General features: G+C 49.0%; 1 long non-coding RNA gene across 2 annotated transcripts; it reads left to right on the top strand.

The window, feature by feature from the left end:
* The first annotated feature begins 8,072 nt into the window (after nucleotides 1–8,072).
* LOC125555849 lies at nucleotides 8,073–10,662 on the top strand. 2 transcript variants are annotated; one of them, XR_007304909.1, is made up of 4 exons: nucleotides 8,073–8,401; nucleotides 8,826–8,973; nucleotides 9,783–10,030; nucleotides 10,403–10,662. It is a non-coding gene; the product is annotated as an uncharacterized LOC125555849 (long non-coding RNA). The 2 variants fall into 2 exon arrangements; XR_007304908.1 differs by lacking the exon at nucleotides 8,073–8,401 and having other exon boundaries at nucleotides 8,689–8,973.
* The last annotated feature ends 4,818 nt before the right edge of the window (nucleotides 10,663–15,480 follow it).

The raw sequence follows: 15,480 nt of genomic DNA, 5'->3' as shown, positions 1-15,480 counted from the left end.
TCCTGCGATGTAAAAAACAAGCAAAAAACAGCAACTGGCACCGGGCACTGGGTCAATAGGTTAGTCCCAAAAAATGATACAAATTTGCTATAAAATGATTGTAAAACATCCAAGAATGATAATAAAACAGCATGAATACTTCATAAATTATAGATACGTTGGAGACCTATCAGCATCCCCAAGCTTAATTCCTACTCATCCTCGAGTAGGTAAATGATAAAAGAAATAATTTATGAAGTGTGAATGTTATCAAAGTGCATAAGTTTGATCAATAATAATTTCAATCACTTTTCCCAGCATCATGACAACAGCTCTTTCTTATAAAATTTCTCATGTTTAAAGTAGCAACCAATTCACATGTTAAGGTTCAAACAATGAATTGAAACTCAACAACCTATGTTCTCAGTCACCAAGCAATTGCAGTTCAACTTATTCAACAATGTCTAAGTAAGAGCTCTACATACTCAACCATCATATAGTCTTCTATGATTGCTAACACTGACCGCATACACATGAGCAAAACGTTTCAACCGGACGCATAGAAAGATAGGGGCTTATAATTTCGCCTCCCAACGTATTCACCTCAAGGGTTATGTCAACAATAATAACTCATGCTACCCATATACAACTGGATATATGTGCCTAGATCTTTCCTCACCACATGATGCTTGCCAAAAGAGAAAAATGAAAAGGAAAGCGAGAAAAACTTTGACTCTTGCATGAAAGTAAATACATAAAAGTAAAAGATAGGCCCTTCGCACAGGGAAGTAGAGGTTGCCATGCGCTTATTTGTTTGTATGCTCAACCCCTTAGTGCAAAAGAACGTCACGTTATATTGCCCCTTATGATAGCAACCTTTATTATGCAGTATGTCACTTTTATCCTTTGCCATCACAAGTTCGTACAACGCTTGATTTTCTCTTACATGAAATGATCTAACACTTTTAGAAGCAATTTTAATTGCCTTCTTGCACCGATGACAACTTACTTGAAGGATCTTGCTCAATCCTTAGGTAGGTATGGTGGACTCTCGAAAATAAGATTTGGGTTTAAGGGTTTTTGGATGCACAAGTAGTATCTCTACTTGGTGCAGAATTTTTGGCTAGCAAAGATGGGGGGAAGCACCACATATTGAAGGATCTATGACAATATAACTTCTATGTGAATATGAACAAACATGAACCATTACATTGTCTTCCTTGTCCAACGTCAACAATTTTGGCATATAATATTTTGATGGGGGCTCACAATCACAAAAGATTTCCAAGATAGTGTATTTGCATGTGAAAGTTCTCTTCCTTATACTAATTATTCATGAATTGCTTGTATGACCAATATTGTGATTGTCAAGCTTCAAAAGATTTCACTTTCTAAATCCTATGTGAAGCTACCACTAGACATGATATAATTTCAACTTCATGATATTCAATTCATTCAACGATTTACTCATAAGATATAAGTGAAGCACAAGAGTAAATGACGAGCTACTCCAGAAAAGATAAAAGTGAAGACCAAGCGAGTAGTTAAGTAAATAGCTAGCTATTTGAGGACTCTCTCTTATTCAAAAACTTTCAGATCTAAGCATTTTATTAAAACAGAAAGCAAAACAAAATAAAATGACATTACACGAAGAGCACACATCATGTGAAGAAGCAAAAACTTAGGCTCAACCAATACTAACCGATAGTTGTTGAAGAAGAAAGGTGGGATGCCTAGCGGGGCATCCCCAAGCTTAGATGCTTGAGACTTCTTGAAATATTATATTCGGATGCCTTGGGCATCCCCAAGCTTGAGCTTTTGTGTCTCCTTAATTCTTCTCATTCACGGTTTTCCTAAATCTCAAAAGCTTCATCCACACAAAACTCAACAAGGACTCGTTAGATAAGTTAGTATAAACCAATGCAAAAACCTTATCATTCTCTACTGTAGCAAATCACTAAAATTATTATTCAACATTGCACACTAAATTCCTCTGCATATTTAATACTCCTATCCTCAAATAGAATCTTTAAACAAGCAAGCATATGCAAACATAACAACAATATGCCAAACAGTACAGTCTGTAAAGAATGCAAGAGTATCAATACTTCCCTAACTCCAAAAGTTATGAAAATATATCACACCATAGAAAATTTATTGGAGCTGATTTCCCAAAAAGTTTCAAAATTTTATCACATTCTGAATTTTCTAGGGAATTTTTTCAACAGCAGTAAACTTTCTGTTTTCAAACAGGAACATGTATACTTGCAAAATAAGCATCGCAAAGGCTATCATTGCCAATTTTATTGAAATAAAAGGTGCAAAACATTATTATAAATAACAGAAGCAAATCCTAACAAAATAAAATGACGCTCCAAGTAAAACTCATATCATATGACGAATGAAGACATAGCTCCAAGTGAGGTTACCGATAATGTTGAAGACGAAAGAGGGGATGCCTTCTGGGCCATCCCCAAGCTTAGTTTCTTAGATCTTCCTTGAATATTACCTTGAGGTGCCTTGGGAATCCCAAAGCTTAGTGTCTTGTCACTCTTTATTCTCCGCATATCGACATCTCACCCAAAACTTGAAAACTTCAATCACACAAAACTTAATGGAACTTTGTGAGATAGGTTAGTATGATAAAGAGCAAACCATTTCACTTTTGGTACTGTCAAAGACAAGATTCATAATTGTTCTCACACAGTGCCTGCTGTAGCATATCATTTGCATAATTTGTATTGAGCAATATAAGCCATGTAAATAAGAAAACATGCAAACTATGCATTGAAAATAGACTCTGTCAAAAACAGAATAGTCTGTAGTAATCTGTACTCAAACCATACTTCTGCTACTCCAGAAATTTTGAAAAAAAACAGAAAACCTGGGTAATTTGTCTATTAATCTTATGCAAAAAGAATCAGCATTTTGTCGATGGGAACGACACCTATGGGATCACGAGAATCCCTACTACGGTTAGTGGGGCGCAGGGTCGTGAGAAGAGCGGATCTAGCAGGTAGCACACGGTTCGTTTATCCAGGTTCGGGCCGCAAGGATGCGTAAAACCCTACTCCTGCTTTGGTGGATTGTGTAGTTGTGTTCTTGATCTAGCTATGGGGCGTGAGGAGCCCCAAATAGCCGAATCCCTCTCCTGGTCGCCTCGGGCCTCCTTTATAGGAAAAGGGGTGGCCACAGTGGCACACAGGAGGTGGAAAGGGAACAGTGATGTGAGGTTATCCCTCACATTACATGACAAGGCGCATTTAATGCGTCTTGCTTAGGTGTCCTTTCTTTATCGGGGATGGGGAGAGATCTGCCTCGTCCATTATCGCCGCTCCTTCTTGTGTCGACACGCGCCCTGGCCAGCGACGCCTGCGATGCCACGTAGGTAGGCAGGCAGCTGAGGTGGCGCAGTGGTGGGTCTTCACGAAGATTTGCATGCTGCCACGCAGGTGCCTGCCCAGCTGGTTGGGTCGGCAGCTGCATGCATGCGGTGGTGGAGGCTCAGTCGGCGTGGGCCTGACGGTGGCCCTGCGGGGGTCCTTGGCAAGGGCCTTGCCGGGGCCCCGGCAAGGGCCTTGCCGAGGCGCCTGCTGTCATCCCCGGCAAGGCGCTTGCCGGGGGCCTTGTGGTCTTCCTCGGCCGGGATCCCGCCAAGGGTTGTCGTCTCCTTAGTGCGTATCCGGTCTTGAACGTCTTCACAAAGATCTGCATGTCGCCACGGGGATGTCTCCTGAATCTTTGCCCTTTGGGGGCAGTGGACTCAAGGGTGATTCGCTCCGTAGGCGCGGGATGAGTCGCCGCGGCAAGGGTCTTGCCGGGGCTGCTAGAATTGTCTCCCGGCAAGGATCTTGCTGGGGGAGTCCGCTTTGTCCTCTTTGTTCTTTGTGGTCTTGGTCTTGGCGTCGCAGTTCTCTTGAGCTTCGGTCTTACCCTGGCTCACCTCCCTTGCCTTGCTTGGTGTGGTGGTGCCCGCGGCTCAAACTGCCCGTGCACAGTTATAGGGGTACAAAAAGTGTACCCCTCTTTTGTACACCGACAGGAGCCCCCGGGCCTGGGCCACACATAAGCGCAACGCGTTGTTGGGCTAGGCCCAAAAACGATGCGCGGGCAGGCGGGGCGGTTTTTACCATGGTAAGATTCTTCGCGCGCTGCGCTTCCCACGATTCCCGCGCGTGGCGTGGCGTGGGGAGGCGCGTGTGACATGGGAGGCATGCGTGGGGTTGGTCTCTGCACGCATGCGTCACGTCGCAGTTAAGGGGGCGGTTCACGCCTTCCCCATAAACGGAGGGAGCCGTGGAGGTGCGGCCCATTTACTGAACGGGGCCGAGGCGCGGTCCTCGAGGCGTCCACTCCCACGATCACGGGGTGGGGAGAGGTCGCCTCACCCGTCCCTTCAGTTCTGCATGTTCGCCATGTGTCTCCCATGCGCTTGGGGTGGCAAACGGTGGAGGCGGGAAACCGGGCCGTCGCTGGTTGGGGCAGCGGGTCGGCCCTGGCTCCCTGCGCCTCCCGTGTCTTGATTGGCCGAGCGGGGCGGCCAAGCCCCAACCCCGATCCTTTATAAAGAGTAGGAGGGGGGAATGGCGTCCCGCGTTCTTTCATCTTCTTCTTCCTTCAGCTTCTGCTCCTCCCTTCTATCCGTCATGGAGAGAGGGAACCCGGTCCTTCAACAGTGGTGGCGAGGGTCGCCGCTCGACAACGCGCCCCTCCTTCTCCTGCGCCTGCGGTGGCAGAGCCAGCCGTGAGGGGACGGGGGAGGGGCGAGGCCGTGGGCGAGGCCGGGGCGCTCGGGGAAGAGGAGGACGGGGTGGCGCGCCGGCCTCGCCTCCGCCAGCAGCTCCTCCTCCAATGGAGGGCCATGTTGGGGATGACCCTTGTGAGTTCTTCGTCAGGCTACGCCGGCCGCCACGCCGTCGCCTTCGTCTCCCGACTCCATTTCCGCGGGAGATGGAGCTGGATCCGCCGGAGTCATTGTGGCTGCACATGAGGGGCTGCGGGATCAGTGGCACGCAGGCCCGCGTCGACTTCCCCGCCCCTCACGTGATGTATCTCCGTCGGGGATGGAAGACGTTTTCCCATATCCACCTCTTGACGGAGGGGCTCACTCTCCATTTTAAGCTGATGGAGGGTGGCCTTCTCTCCGTCAAGGTCTTCGGGTGCTTTGGGACCCGTGCAAGGTGCTGCGTGGAGAGCTCTTCTGATAGTGAAGACTCCTCCTCGGGCAGGAGTGACGAGGAGGACAGCGGCAGCGACGACGAGGGTAGTAGGCGGCAGGATGATGGGTCCGATTATGTGTCGGGTGCCGCTCCGTGCGGCACTGGCGACCCCATCATCCGCGTCGCCGGCTCCCTGAACTTCTCGGGGCCGTCTCCTTGGGCGGCTGGCATTGGGAGGCTGCGGAAGGGGAAGAGGGCGGGCGGCAAGGCCGTCAAGTCTGAGTACGCGGGCACCGACGCCTTCGACGCGTGCTGACGTCCTGCCTCCTCGTCTTCGAGCTCTGCTTCCGGTGCCGCCATCACTATCCAGCCTTTGGACGGCCACCAAGATGTTCTCTTGGTGTCTTCTACCACCCGTAGCTCGCCTAGGCGCTCCTTTTGTCTCTTTCGCCTCCTTGACCTGCCTCCTGAGGAGAGGGACAAGAAAGGGATTACAGGCACCTAATCTCTTTTTAGTTTGTAAGCCTTCGGGCCTTTGTTGAATTTAAAACTTGTAATCCCATCATTCATGTTTTTCATTCCCCATGGACTGTTCCTGAATGGAATGTTTTTAATGAAAAAGGGATGCTTACCGGGTCATTTGTTTGCGGGTGGAACCCACAACAAGGAGTAAATATTTGATATCTTCAAGATAAACATTTCCTTGCGCGGCAACAAGCCTTGCCGTCTCCCCACTTCGCTTGACCTTCCTCACGCCTTTGGCGGAGGCAGGGATGAGGCAGGTTCAGGCTCCTTGTTTCATCCTTTCGCTGCCGCGACTACGACCAAACTTGGCCCCAGGAACGAGCCCTAGGGCCTAGAGTTATGGGAGCACGGTAGCTTAGGGGAAAACGAGGTTTCACATACCTCAGTCCATAATGGAATGCATGATAAGGGATGAAGAACTTATCTGAAGCTGCAGCCCCCGGCAACCCTGGTTCGCCGTGGGTGAATCTTTGCTCTTGTAGCCCCCCGGTAATACTGGCTTGCCGGGGGCTAGATGCTAGTCTGTTCATCTTCTTTTCCTCCCCAAGTGGTTCGGCGCGGATATCCGTGTGTCCTGTGAACCAAAGAAGACGAAAGAAAGACAAGGAGACGCACACTCGACCTCTAAGCTAGGGGTTAGTCGCCGCTAAGCACTATCAACCCTAACCAAGGACGAGACTCGACCTAGCATGCATGCTATAACTCAGGGCGCCAGCGCTTCATTTACTTATGCTCAGGGTCTGCACCTGGCTTTGTACAAAGGGTTACATGCGTCATCGGCAATGCTCGTACAAAAGGTGGCTTGCCAGGGGGCCCGGCAAGCTGCGCCTTATGGGTAAAACTTGCGAAGATGCTCAATGTTCCAGGAGTTACTCAACGGAACGGCATCTTCGGTCTCCAGGCAGACTGCACCGGGCCTGGTGACTCGTATTACCCGATAAGGGCCTTCCCACTTCGGCGTCAACTTGTTGGAATTTTTGGCCGATTGAACGTGCCGAAGAACAAGGTCGCCTTCCTCAAAGCTTCGGGCATGAACCTTGCAGCTATGGTAGCGGCGCAAGGCTTGCTGGTAGCGCGCTGCTCTCACAGCCGCCCGAAGACGATCTTCCTCAAGGAGCGTTGCGTCATCTTGGCGCAGTTGCTCTTGCTCAAGCTCATCATAAGCGAGTACTCGAGGTGACCCGTATATGAGTTCAGTGGGGAGAACTGCTTCTGCCCCGTATACCAGGGCAAAGGGTGTCTGGCCGGTGGCTCAATTTGTTGTCGTTCTGATTGACCAAAGAACTGCCGGTAATTCATCAATCCAGCGCCTTCCACTCTTGTGCAGCCGGTCAAAAGTCTTTGTCCTTAATCCCCGCAGTACTTCAGCATTTTCCCTCTCAGCTTGACCATTGCTTCGTGGGTGAGCAACGGAAGCGAAACATACTTTGCTGCCGAGGTCTTGGGTATATTGCATGAAGGTGCGGCTTGTGAACTGTGTACCATTGTCGGTGATGGCCCTGTTGGGTACACCAAAACTGCACACTAGTCCCTTGAAGAATTTGACGGCTGACTGAGCTGTGACCTTCCTCACTTCTTCCACCTCTGTCCACTTTGTGAACTTGTCGATTGTGACGTACAAGTACTCAAAGCCCCCGGCAGCGCGAGGGAAAGGGCCCAGTATGTCGAGCCCCCAGACCGAGAAGGGCCAGGAGAGAGGAATGGTTTGAAGGGCTTGAGCTGGTGGATGAAGCTTCTTTGAATGGAACTGACATGCTTCACACCTGGTGACTAGTGTCGTCGCATCCTAGAGGGCGGTGGGCCAGAAGAAGCCTTGCCGAAACGCTTTGCCGGCAAGGGCCCTTGACCCGATGTGGGATCCGTCACTACACCACGAACCACTCTATAACTACCCATACCTTCCAATGAAATAGCCATGTGTTGCTGGGATTGCCGCTACCACTTCCCATGACTATTAATCACTCCCTACGACAATTAAGGAAATATCATTTTCCAAAATAAAAATAAAGGAAACAACCCACTTCCTCCTGATAGGTAGGCACACCGCACAAGTTGCCCCCACCTACCTTCATTCTATCGTGTGATCCCTGATCCAGATTCCTCCTGTTCGTCTCAGTCCTCGCCGCCTCAGCTACGCCCCGTGATCTCGATGTCGAGGACTTCCCCATCTCTCCAGCACCTCCCTCCACTCCCACCCAGACCAATCCAGGATACGCCCCCAAACGCCAACCCTGCGGCATCGACGGAGAGTGACAATGTCGACCGCCCGGCGAGGTGACGACTTGCTGGACTAGATGGTGCGGAACCTTCTAGAGCAGGAGAGTCTTCATCGGAGGCAAGACCACCTACAGCTCCTTCATCTCCATCCTCGTAGCCGCCGTCAGCTTGTTCGTGCTTGTCCACCGATTCTGCCAGTACCACATCCTCGCCAAGGACTTCTCCAACCTCAACGCCATGGTAATTTTGTATTCTCTCGCCTCTCTCTTTGCTTGCTGCCAGTTCACTCGATCAGCCTAGGTTGTTGGTATTTGCGAGACAGGCAAACACTCATGCTGGCTATTAAAATGGAGACTTTCAATTTTGGGTGTTTTCGTAGGTATGTGGTACTACTTTGTGATATGTGGCTGGTTGATGAACCCTGTATATTCCCAATCCTTTGGAACAGAGATTCTACTTGCATTGGTTAGATGCTGGATTTCATCTTATACCTTCCTTGGAAGGTGACAACAGAAGATAAGGTCTGCGACTGGAAAATAAGTATGCTGTTTGGGCATTTTCATTTTAATATGTTCTGTTGATGACCGACTTTGTGTGAAGATTAAGGTGTCTACCTTGTAGAAAAAAATACCAATCATCTAGCAATTTCCTTTAAGTATTATAGTATTCCTGATCCACTGTTGTGGTTGTTGGCTTGCGCCGTTGTGTATGTACACGCTAATGACCGGCTGGCCGCAGCTAATTACTCATTATCCCATATGTTAATGAACTAGGATGAAATTAGATAATCCCAAAGCCAACAGGCAATAGCGCATGTACGATCATGGCTGGCTTATTTTGATCGATGAATCGATCAGTTCATGACCTATGTATATGCATGTTCAGCACTTTCACCGGCTGGATATAGTAACTTCAGTTCAGATTTGATTGTGGCTGTCATCCTAGAGTGTAGTAGCAGCTGCTGCTAGCAGCCTAACGCTGGAGCACTTGGTGTAGCGCCGCAGCATTGGTCTTCACAACAGTGTGTTTGCTGCGCACCGTCTTCCATGACGCGTTGATCTTCAGAGTCTTTGAACCTGGCGTCACAACTCATGTGAGTCAACCTTAAACTTAAGGTATATCATTACAAATTTATATTGTTGTTAGGACTTTTAAAGATTGCCAGTCAGTGTTTTTGTTCAATCTACTTAAATGTGCTAGCGAGTGCTTGTGAAATGAATCCATCATTCTTTACAGGACAAAAATTTCCTACATATTCATCTTTGGGAGTAGGGGTGCAGAGCGGCGTGCCGTGAAGTCCCAGAAAAGTGCCCAGCTAGTGCAAAATACTCTAACGCACTCTGATCAAGCTAAAACATAATTTTCTCATTTTGAACTGGAAGTGGGGCAGATCGGGCACCGCCCTGCATCCCTATTTGGGAGAAAGTTCAGGGCATATATAGCGGGCTACTTCTGTAGAAGCAGGTACAACATGAATAATGTTGGATTGTAAAGCTGTAGGTGATTTAAGTGACATCATCTGCAGTGTAATTCAAAAAATCATGTTGAAAAAGATTTTGTATTCACTCAGATTACTATTATTGTCAATCATATATATATATATATTTAAATGAAAATCACTAGAAAACACACTTGTTAACATTTAATACAGCCACCTGATTTAGCTTTGTGCGAATTATTTTCTATCAACTTCAAGTATTTCTGGACATTTTTAAATCTCTGCATTTATATATGCACTGTTTTGGTAACTTCAGATCTGTATTTGCAATGAAGCATGCTCTATTTGTCGGCGGACATATTTTCTGGGCCTTTACCTCCTTCATTACATTGTTTGTAAGGTGTTTATTAACTAATTAACATATGAATGGTCTATTCATAAGGCTCTCTTTTCTCTGTCTATAGAGTTGAGTGCTATGGCTGGGACTGTAAAGAAGTGTTCAAATTATGATAGATCAAAGCCCTTCACAGGTGATGACGTATGTTGGATGATGGAATGATTATTCTGTTCTGGTGCTTGCTTTGACTTGGGTGTTCAGAGAAGTAAAACTTTGAACTAACGTCTTTAGTGAAGCAACATATTGTATCTGAAGTGAAACTTTCTCTTTGATACGGAGATGCGAGAATCAAACTAACATCCATCTAAAGATAAGGTATGCTCATTTCTCTACTATTTGGAAATCAACATGCATGGTTGAGCAACAATTTATTATTGATCATTCATTTTGCAATATGAATGCTCATTGTAGTTCCTGCTTAGCTTGGGAAATCTAAACAAGAATGTTTCTCTTTCTACACTCCAAAGTACACCGACCTAGAATACAAAACAAAAATTGAGGGTGTTGAACTTGGTAATTGATTCTTGGTCGATACAACCACTAAAACAAACCTATTGTACATATAGCAAGATGAACTATCACATAGCCTTCAAGCTTCATATGTTGCTCTTTGTTTGAATTTTACTGCCCTATTACCTTGATTTTATTTTTTGGCACCTCATTTTCCCCATTTCTTTGTTGTTGTAGATTGCCAATATAAATCAATGATGCATGGCTCGGAAGTTGGTTGCAAAATCACGAAGGTGGCTACTACTCGATAGTTTTAGATTAGGTTATTAGAATGTCATTCAAGTCAATGTTTCAAACATTATGTTTTAGATGGCTGGCATGTTGATTGCAAGGTTGAGAATCAGACTACTACTAGATAGTTTCACATACTGTAATCTTTGTATCATGCTCTTTGTAAAGCAACCGAGTTGATTTAATATATGTGACCTTTCTAATTAGTATATTTGTGTCTCCTATGCACTATCAACATTAACATAATAATTTAGAATTTTTATATGCAAAATAAATTAATTGTCCAAGCTATGCTTCTAGGAATTATAAGGATCTTTTTCTGGGCAGCCACCAATGCATACAGAGTGTTGTTAAGCTCTAGCTCTATACGTTGCCGCCTTACAACACATATTCATGCTGCTTACCAACGCATTTATATATGTTGTTGTAGACCTTTGCAACGCCACCAACGACAACGCATATAAATCCGTTGGTGTAGACCTTAGCAACGCTTATATGGACATACGACAACACATCAATGCGTTGCTTAAGGGGGTTCCACATATGCCTCCATGTATCTCCGCCAACAGCCCCAGTCCTTCCACTCGAGGGATACACTTCAATTTCACGCCGTTCGGCCTCTTTCTGTACTGGACGTCATCGACGAACTAGTACATAGTAGAGCAACGGGCTACTTTTTCCGCTTCTTCCTGCTCCTCAGGAAGTTCCTTTATTTGGAGGAATCGGACGGTATGCTGTGCCCAAGATGTAGCCTGGGGCTCGACGGCGAGGACTAAAGGCGTTTCCTCCACTACAAGAGCGGCTGTCTCGACGGCAAGAGCTTGATGCTCCGCCGGAGCTAGCCGTCCCATGGCGGGCTCAGTATCTCCGCAACATCCTTACCGGCGACTCTGGGGAGCTCGGCGGGACAGTACTTGCCGGGCCCTGATTTCCTCCTCTTGTTTTGATCTGTTGATGGATCAACGAATGGCTGAGTTAGCTGAAGCACAAAGGTACCTGGTTCCACAGGTAGCTTGAGGGCAGCGCGTTTTGACAGGTAATCGGCGATATCATTCTCCGCTCGGGGAACGTATTCTGCCTGTATACCGTCAAAACGCTCTTCCAGCTTTCTCACTTCATCGACGTAGGCCTTCATCAACGGGCTCTGGTAATCCTTGTTGACTTGCTTAACGACAAGTTGCGAGTCGCCTCTGACGACGAGTTTCTTGATTCCAAGGTCCGCCGCGATCCTAAGATCGGCAAGCAGCCCTTCGTACTCAGCCGTATTGTTTGTTGACACCTCCGTGGGGAAGTGCATCTGGATCACGTACTTGAGGTGCTCTCCGGTGGGCGCGACAAGCAGTACGCCTGCCCCGACGCCCTGTAAGGAGAAAGCTCCGTCAAAGTACATGATCCAGTCGCAACTTGCCTCCTTGCCGGGGAGAGCAGTCTCTTGGGCTTCTTCGTCAGGCGTCGCGGTCCATTCTGCAACGAACTCCGCCAGGACTCGGCTTTGAATCGTCAAGGTACTCTCAAACTTGAGGCCAAAGCTGGACAGTTCCAGTGCCCACTCTACGATCCTTCCTGTTGCGTCTGGATTGTGCAATATCCATTGTAGAGGGAGGCGAGTGACGACAGTGATTTCGTGCACCTGGAAGTAGTGACGCAGCTTCCTCGAGGCCATAAGAAGGCCAAAGAGCAGTTTCTGCACACCGGAGTACCTTGATCTAGCCCCTGGAGAAGGGAGCTAACAAAGTAGACCGGGTGCTGCATCATCTTCTTCCTTGGCGGCACTGCAACCGTTGCGTTGTCTCGGCATCGGGCTCCGTCGCTACTATTACCTTATCATCAATTTCTCTCTGCGCCACTAGTGCGGCGCTGACCACCTGGTTCGTTGCCGCCAGGTACAGCAGCAACGGTTCATGTGGCCTAGGAGCAACTAGTATTGGCGCGGAGGAGAGGTACCTCTGCAAATCTTGCAATGCTGCTTCGGCTTCTGGTGTCCACTCCATCGGGCCCGCCTTTTTCAAAATCTTGAAAAAGGGAAGGGTCCGCTCGGCGGACTTGGAGATGAACCTGCTCATGGCGGCAACGCAACCGGCAAGACGACGCACATCCTTGACTCGCTTGGGTGCTTCAATCCGCTCTATAGCTTTGATCTTGTCCGGATTGGCCTCTATCCCACGCTGTGACACAAAAAACCCGAGAAGCTTCCCAGACGGGACGCCGAAGACGCACTTCTCAGGGTTCAGCTTGAGATTGATCTTGCGTAGGTTTGCAAATGTTTCTTGTAAATCTGATATGAGGGTTGCCCTGTTCTTGGTTTTGACCACTATATCATCCATATAGGCTTCCATATTTCTATGGAGCTGGGGTTCAAAACCAATCTGGACCGCCCTTGCAAACGTTGCACCAGCACTCTTCAACCCGAAAGGCATCCTTATAAAGCAATACGTACCACATGGGGTGATGAATGTCGTTTTCTCTTCATCTTCCCTTGCCATGAAGATCCGGTGGTAGCCGGAGTAGGCATCGAGGAATGACAACATATCACACCCAGCTGTGGAGTCAACAATCTAGTCGATGCGCGACAACGGGAAGGGGTCTTTGGGACAAGCCTTATTGATATCTGTGTAATAAATACACAACCTCCACTTCCCATTTTCCTTGCGCACTACCACCGGATTGGACAACCACGTTGGATGGATCACTCCTCTTACCAAACCCACTGCTTCCAGTTTTCGAATCTGCCCTGTGATGAACTCTTGTCGTTCCAAAGCTTGCTTTCTGACCTTCTACTTGACGGGCCGCGCATGAGGACAGACAGCAAGGTGGTGCTCAATCACCTTCCTGGGAACGCCGGGGATGTCGGATGCTTGCCAGGCAAACACATCGACATTCTCCCACAGGAAGGTGACAAGCGCGTCTTCCTATTTGTCGTCAAGGGTGGAGCTTACGGTAAAAGCTCCTCCCGTGCTGTCCTCCTTGACAGAAACCTTCTTGGTTCCCGGCGGTGTGGCCCTGGACTTCTTGTTTTTGTTGGCGGAGCTCTCTGGCACGTCCTCCTTGACAGAAACCTTCTTCGTTCCCGGCGGTGTGGCCCTGGACTTCTTATTTCTGTCGGCGGAGCTCTCTAGCACGTTCTCGACGGGAGCGCCACACTCCGAGGAGGTGCGCTTGCCGGAGTGGGTGCCTGAGGTCTCACCGGTCTTCTTCTTTTGCCTTCCTGGGGCTCCAGCGGCAGGAGCAAGCACCTTGGCAGTGGCGGCTGCTGCAACTGCTTGTTGATAGAGTTGGTCAGCGCAAATTAGCGCATCCTTCTTGTCCGAGGGGATGGTGATGATCGTCACAGGCCCCGGCATCTTCAGGGTGTTGTAGGCGTAATGTGACGCCGCCATGGACTTGGCCAGCGCTGGGCGGCCAAGGATCCCGTTGTAAGGCAAGGGGATCTTGGCACCGTCGAACACAACCCTTTCTGTCCTGTAGTTCAGATCGCTCCCAAAAGTCACGGGCAACGTGACCTTTCCCTTAGGTTGACTTCTTCCCGGGTTGACCCCCTGAAACGTGCCCGTCTCTTCGAGGTCTTCATCAGGAATCTGCAATTTCTCGATCACGGCAGGCGAGATTAAGTTCAGACTGGCCCCGCCATCGACTAGCATCTTTGTCACCTTGAGGTTGCGTATTGTTGGTGAAACCAACAATGGCAAGCACCCGACTGCAGTAGTGCGATCAGGGTGATCCCCAGTGTCAAAAATGATAGGTGTGCTGGACCACTTCAGCGGCCTTTGGGCATCAAACGACGGTTCCGCCGCTGTAATCTCACGCGCCCACTGTTTAAGCTGGCGGTGAGAGGTATGCAGCGAGGCGCCGCCATCGACGCACATGGCCTCTGTAGCTTTCTGAAATCCTTGGTCACCAGACTCATCATCCTCTTCGTGATCATCGTCTTCTGGCTTTTGTCACGGCCCCGGGCGGGCCTCTCCCGCTGTTTATCTTTGCCGCGACGGCTCGCCTGGCCGTCATGCTTCTTGCCGGACCCCTCAGCACCGTCCTGGCCTTTCTCCTTGTCCCGCCTCTCATATTCAGCCCTCTGCTTCTCAGCAAGGAGCTCAACCTATCGGCAGTTCTGGAGATCATGGCCTTTGGCGCAATGGATCTTGCAGTATTGCTTGTCAGAGTTTCCTGGCTTCTCGGCAGCCGCCAAGGCTCGGCAGGCGACACATCCGGCAATTTCCTTGCCGGGGTCATCTGCCTTGGTTTTCTTAGCGGAGCCGGAGTCGCCAGATCCCTCGATGGCAAGCACAACTTTACCATTCCACTTCCTGTTGTGGCGCCGGCCTTTCTTCGCCGGGGCGGCAGTATCCTCATCTGAGGAGTCGGTTTCCACGCCGGCATCTTCGCCGGGGTACTTCCTTCCCTCTTCAGCCCGGGCACATTTGTCAGCAAGAACATAGAGTTCTTCCACATCTTTCACCTTGTTCATCGCCAGTTCTTCGCGCATCTTGCGGTTATGCATGTTCTGATGGTACGCGCTGATGATGGCGGCAGGGTGAACATCAGGGATATTGTACCGTACCCGGTTGAACCTCTGTATATACTTGCACAGACTCTCACCTCCCTTCTGGGGAATGACATGCAGGTCGCTTGCTTGGCCGTGGGCTTGGTGACCCCCAGTAAAGGCGCCCACAAACTCATGGCACAAATCTGACCAGGAGGAAATAGAGTCTACCGGCAAGTGCATCAACCACGACATGGCGTTAGGTTTAAGAGCCAATGGAAAGTAATTCGCAAGCACCTTATCATCGCAGGCTCCGGTGGCTTGCATCGCGATGGTGTAGATGCTGAGGAACTCAGACGGGTGAGTCTTGCCGCTGTACTTTTCGCCAACGTGAGGTTTGAAGGTGCGGTGAGTGGGCCACTGGAACTGCCGCAGCTCACGGGTAAAAGCCGGACAGCCTATCTCGTAAGGTAGGCCTCCAGGGCTCTCCGGGGCCGGGTGGTTCACAGCAGGCCCTGCTCACCTGTCTGACTGGTGGCGCACTCTG

This window comes from Triticum urartu, chromosome 5 (assembly GCF_003073215.2).
Source record: "Triticum urartu cultivar G1812 chromosome 5, Tu2.1, whole genome shotgun sequence".
NCBI lineage: Eukaryota > Viridiplantae > Streptophyta > Magnoliopsida > Poales > Poaceae > Triticum > Triticum urartu.
This window is presented reverse-complemented; position numbering and strand designations above follow the sequence as displayed.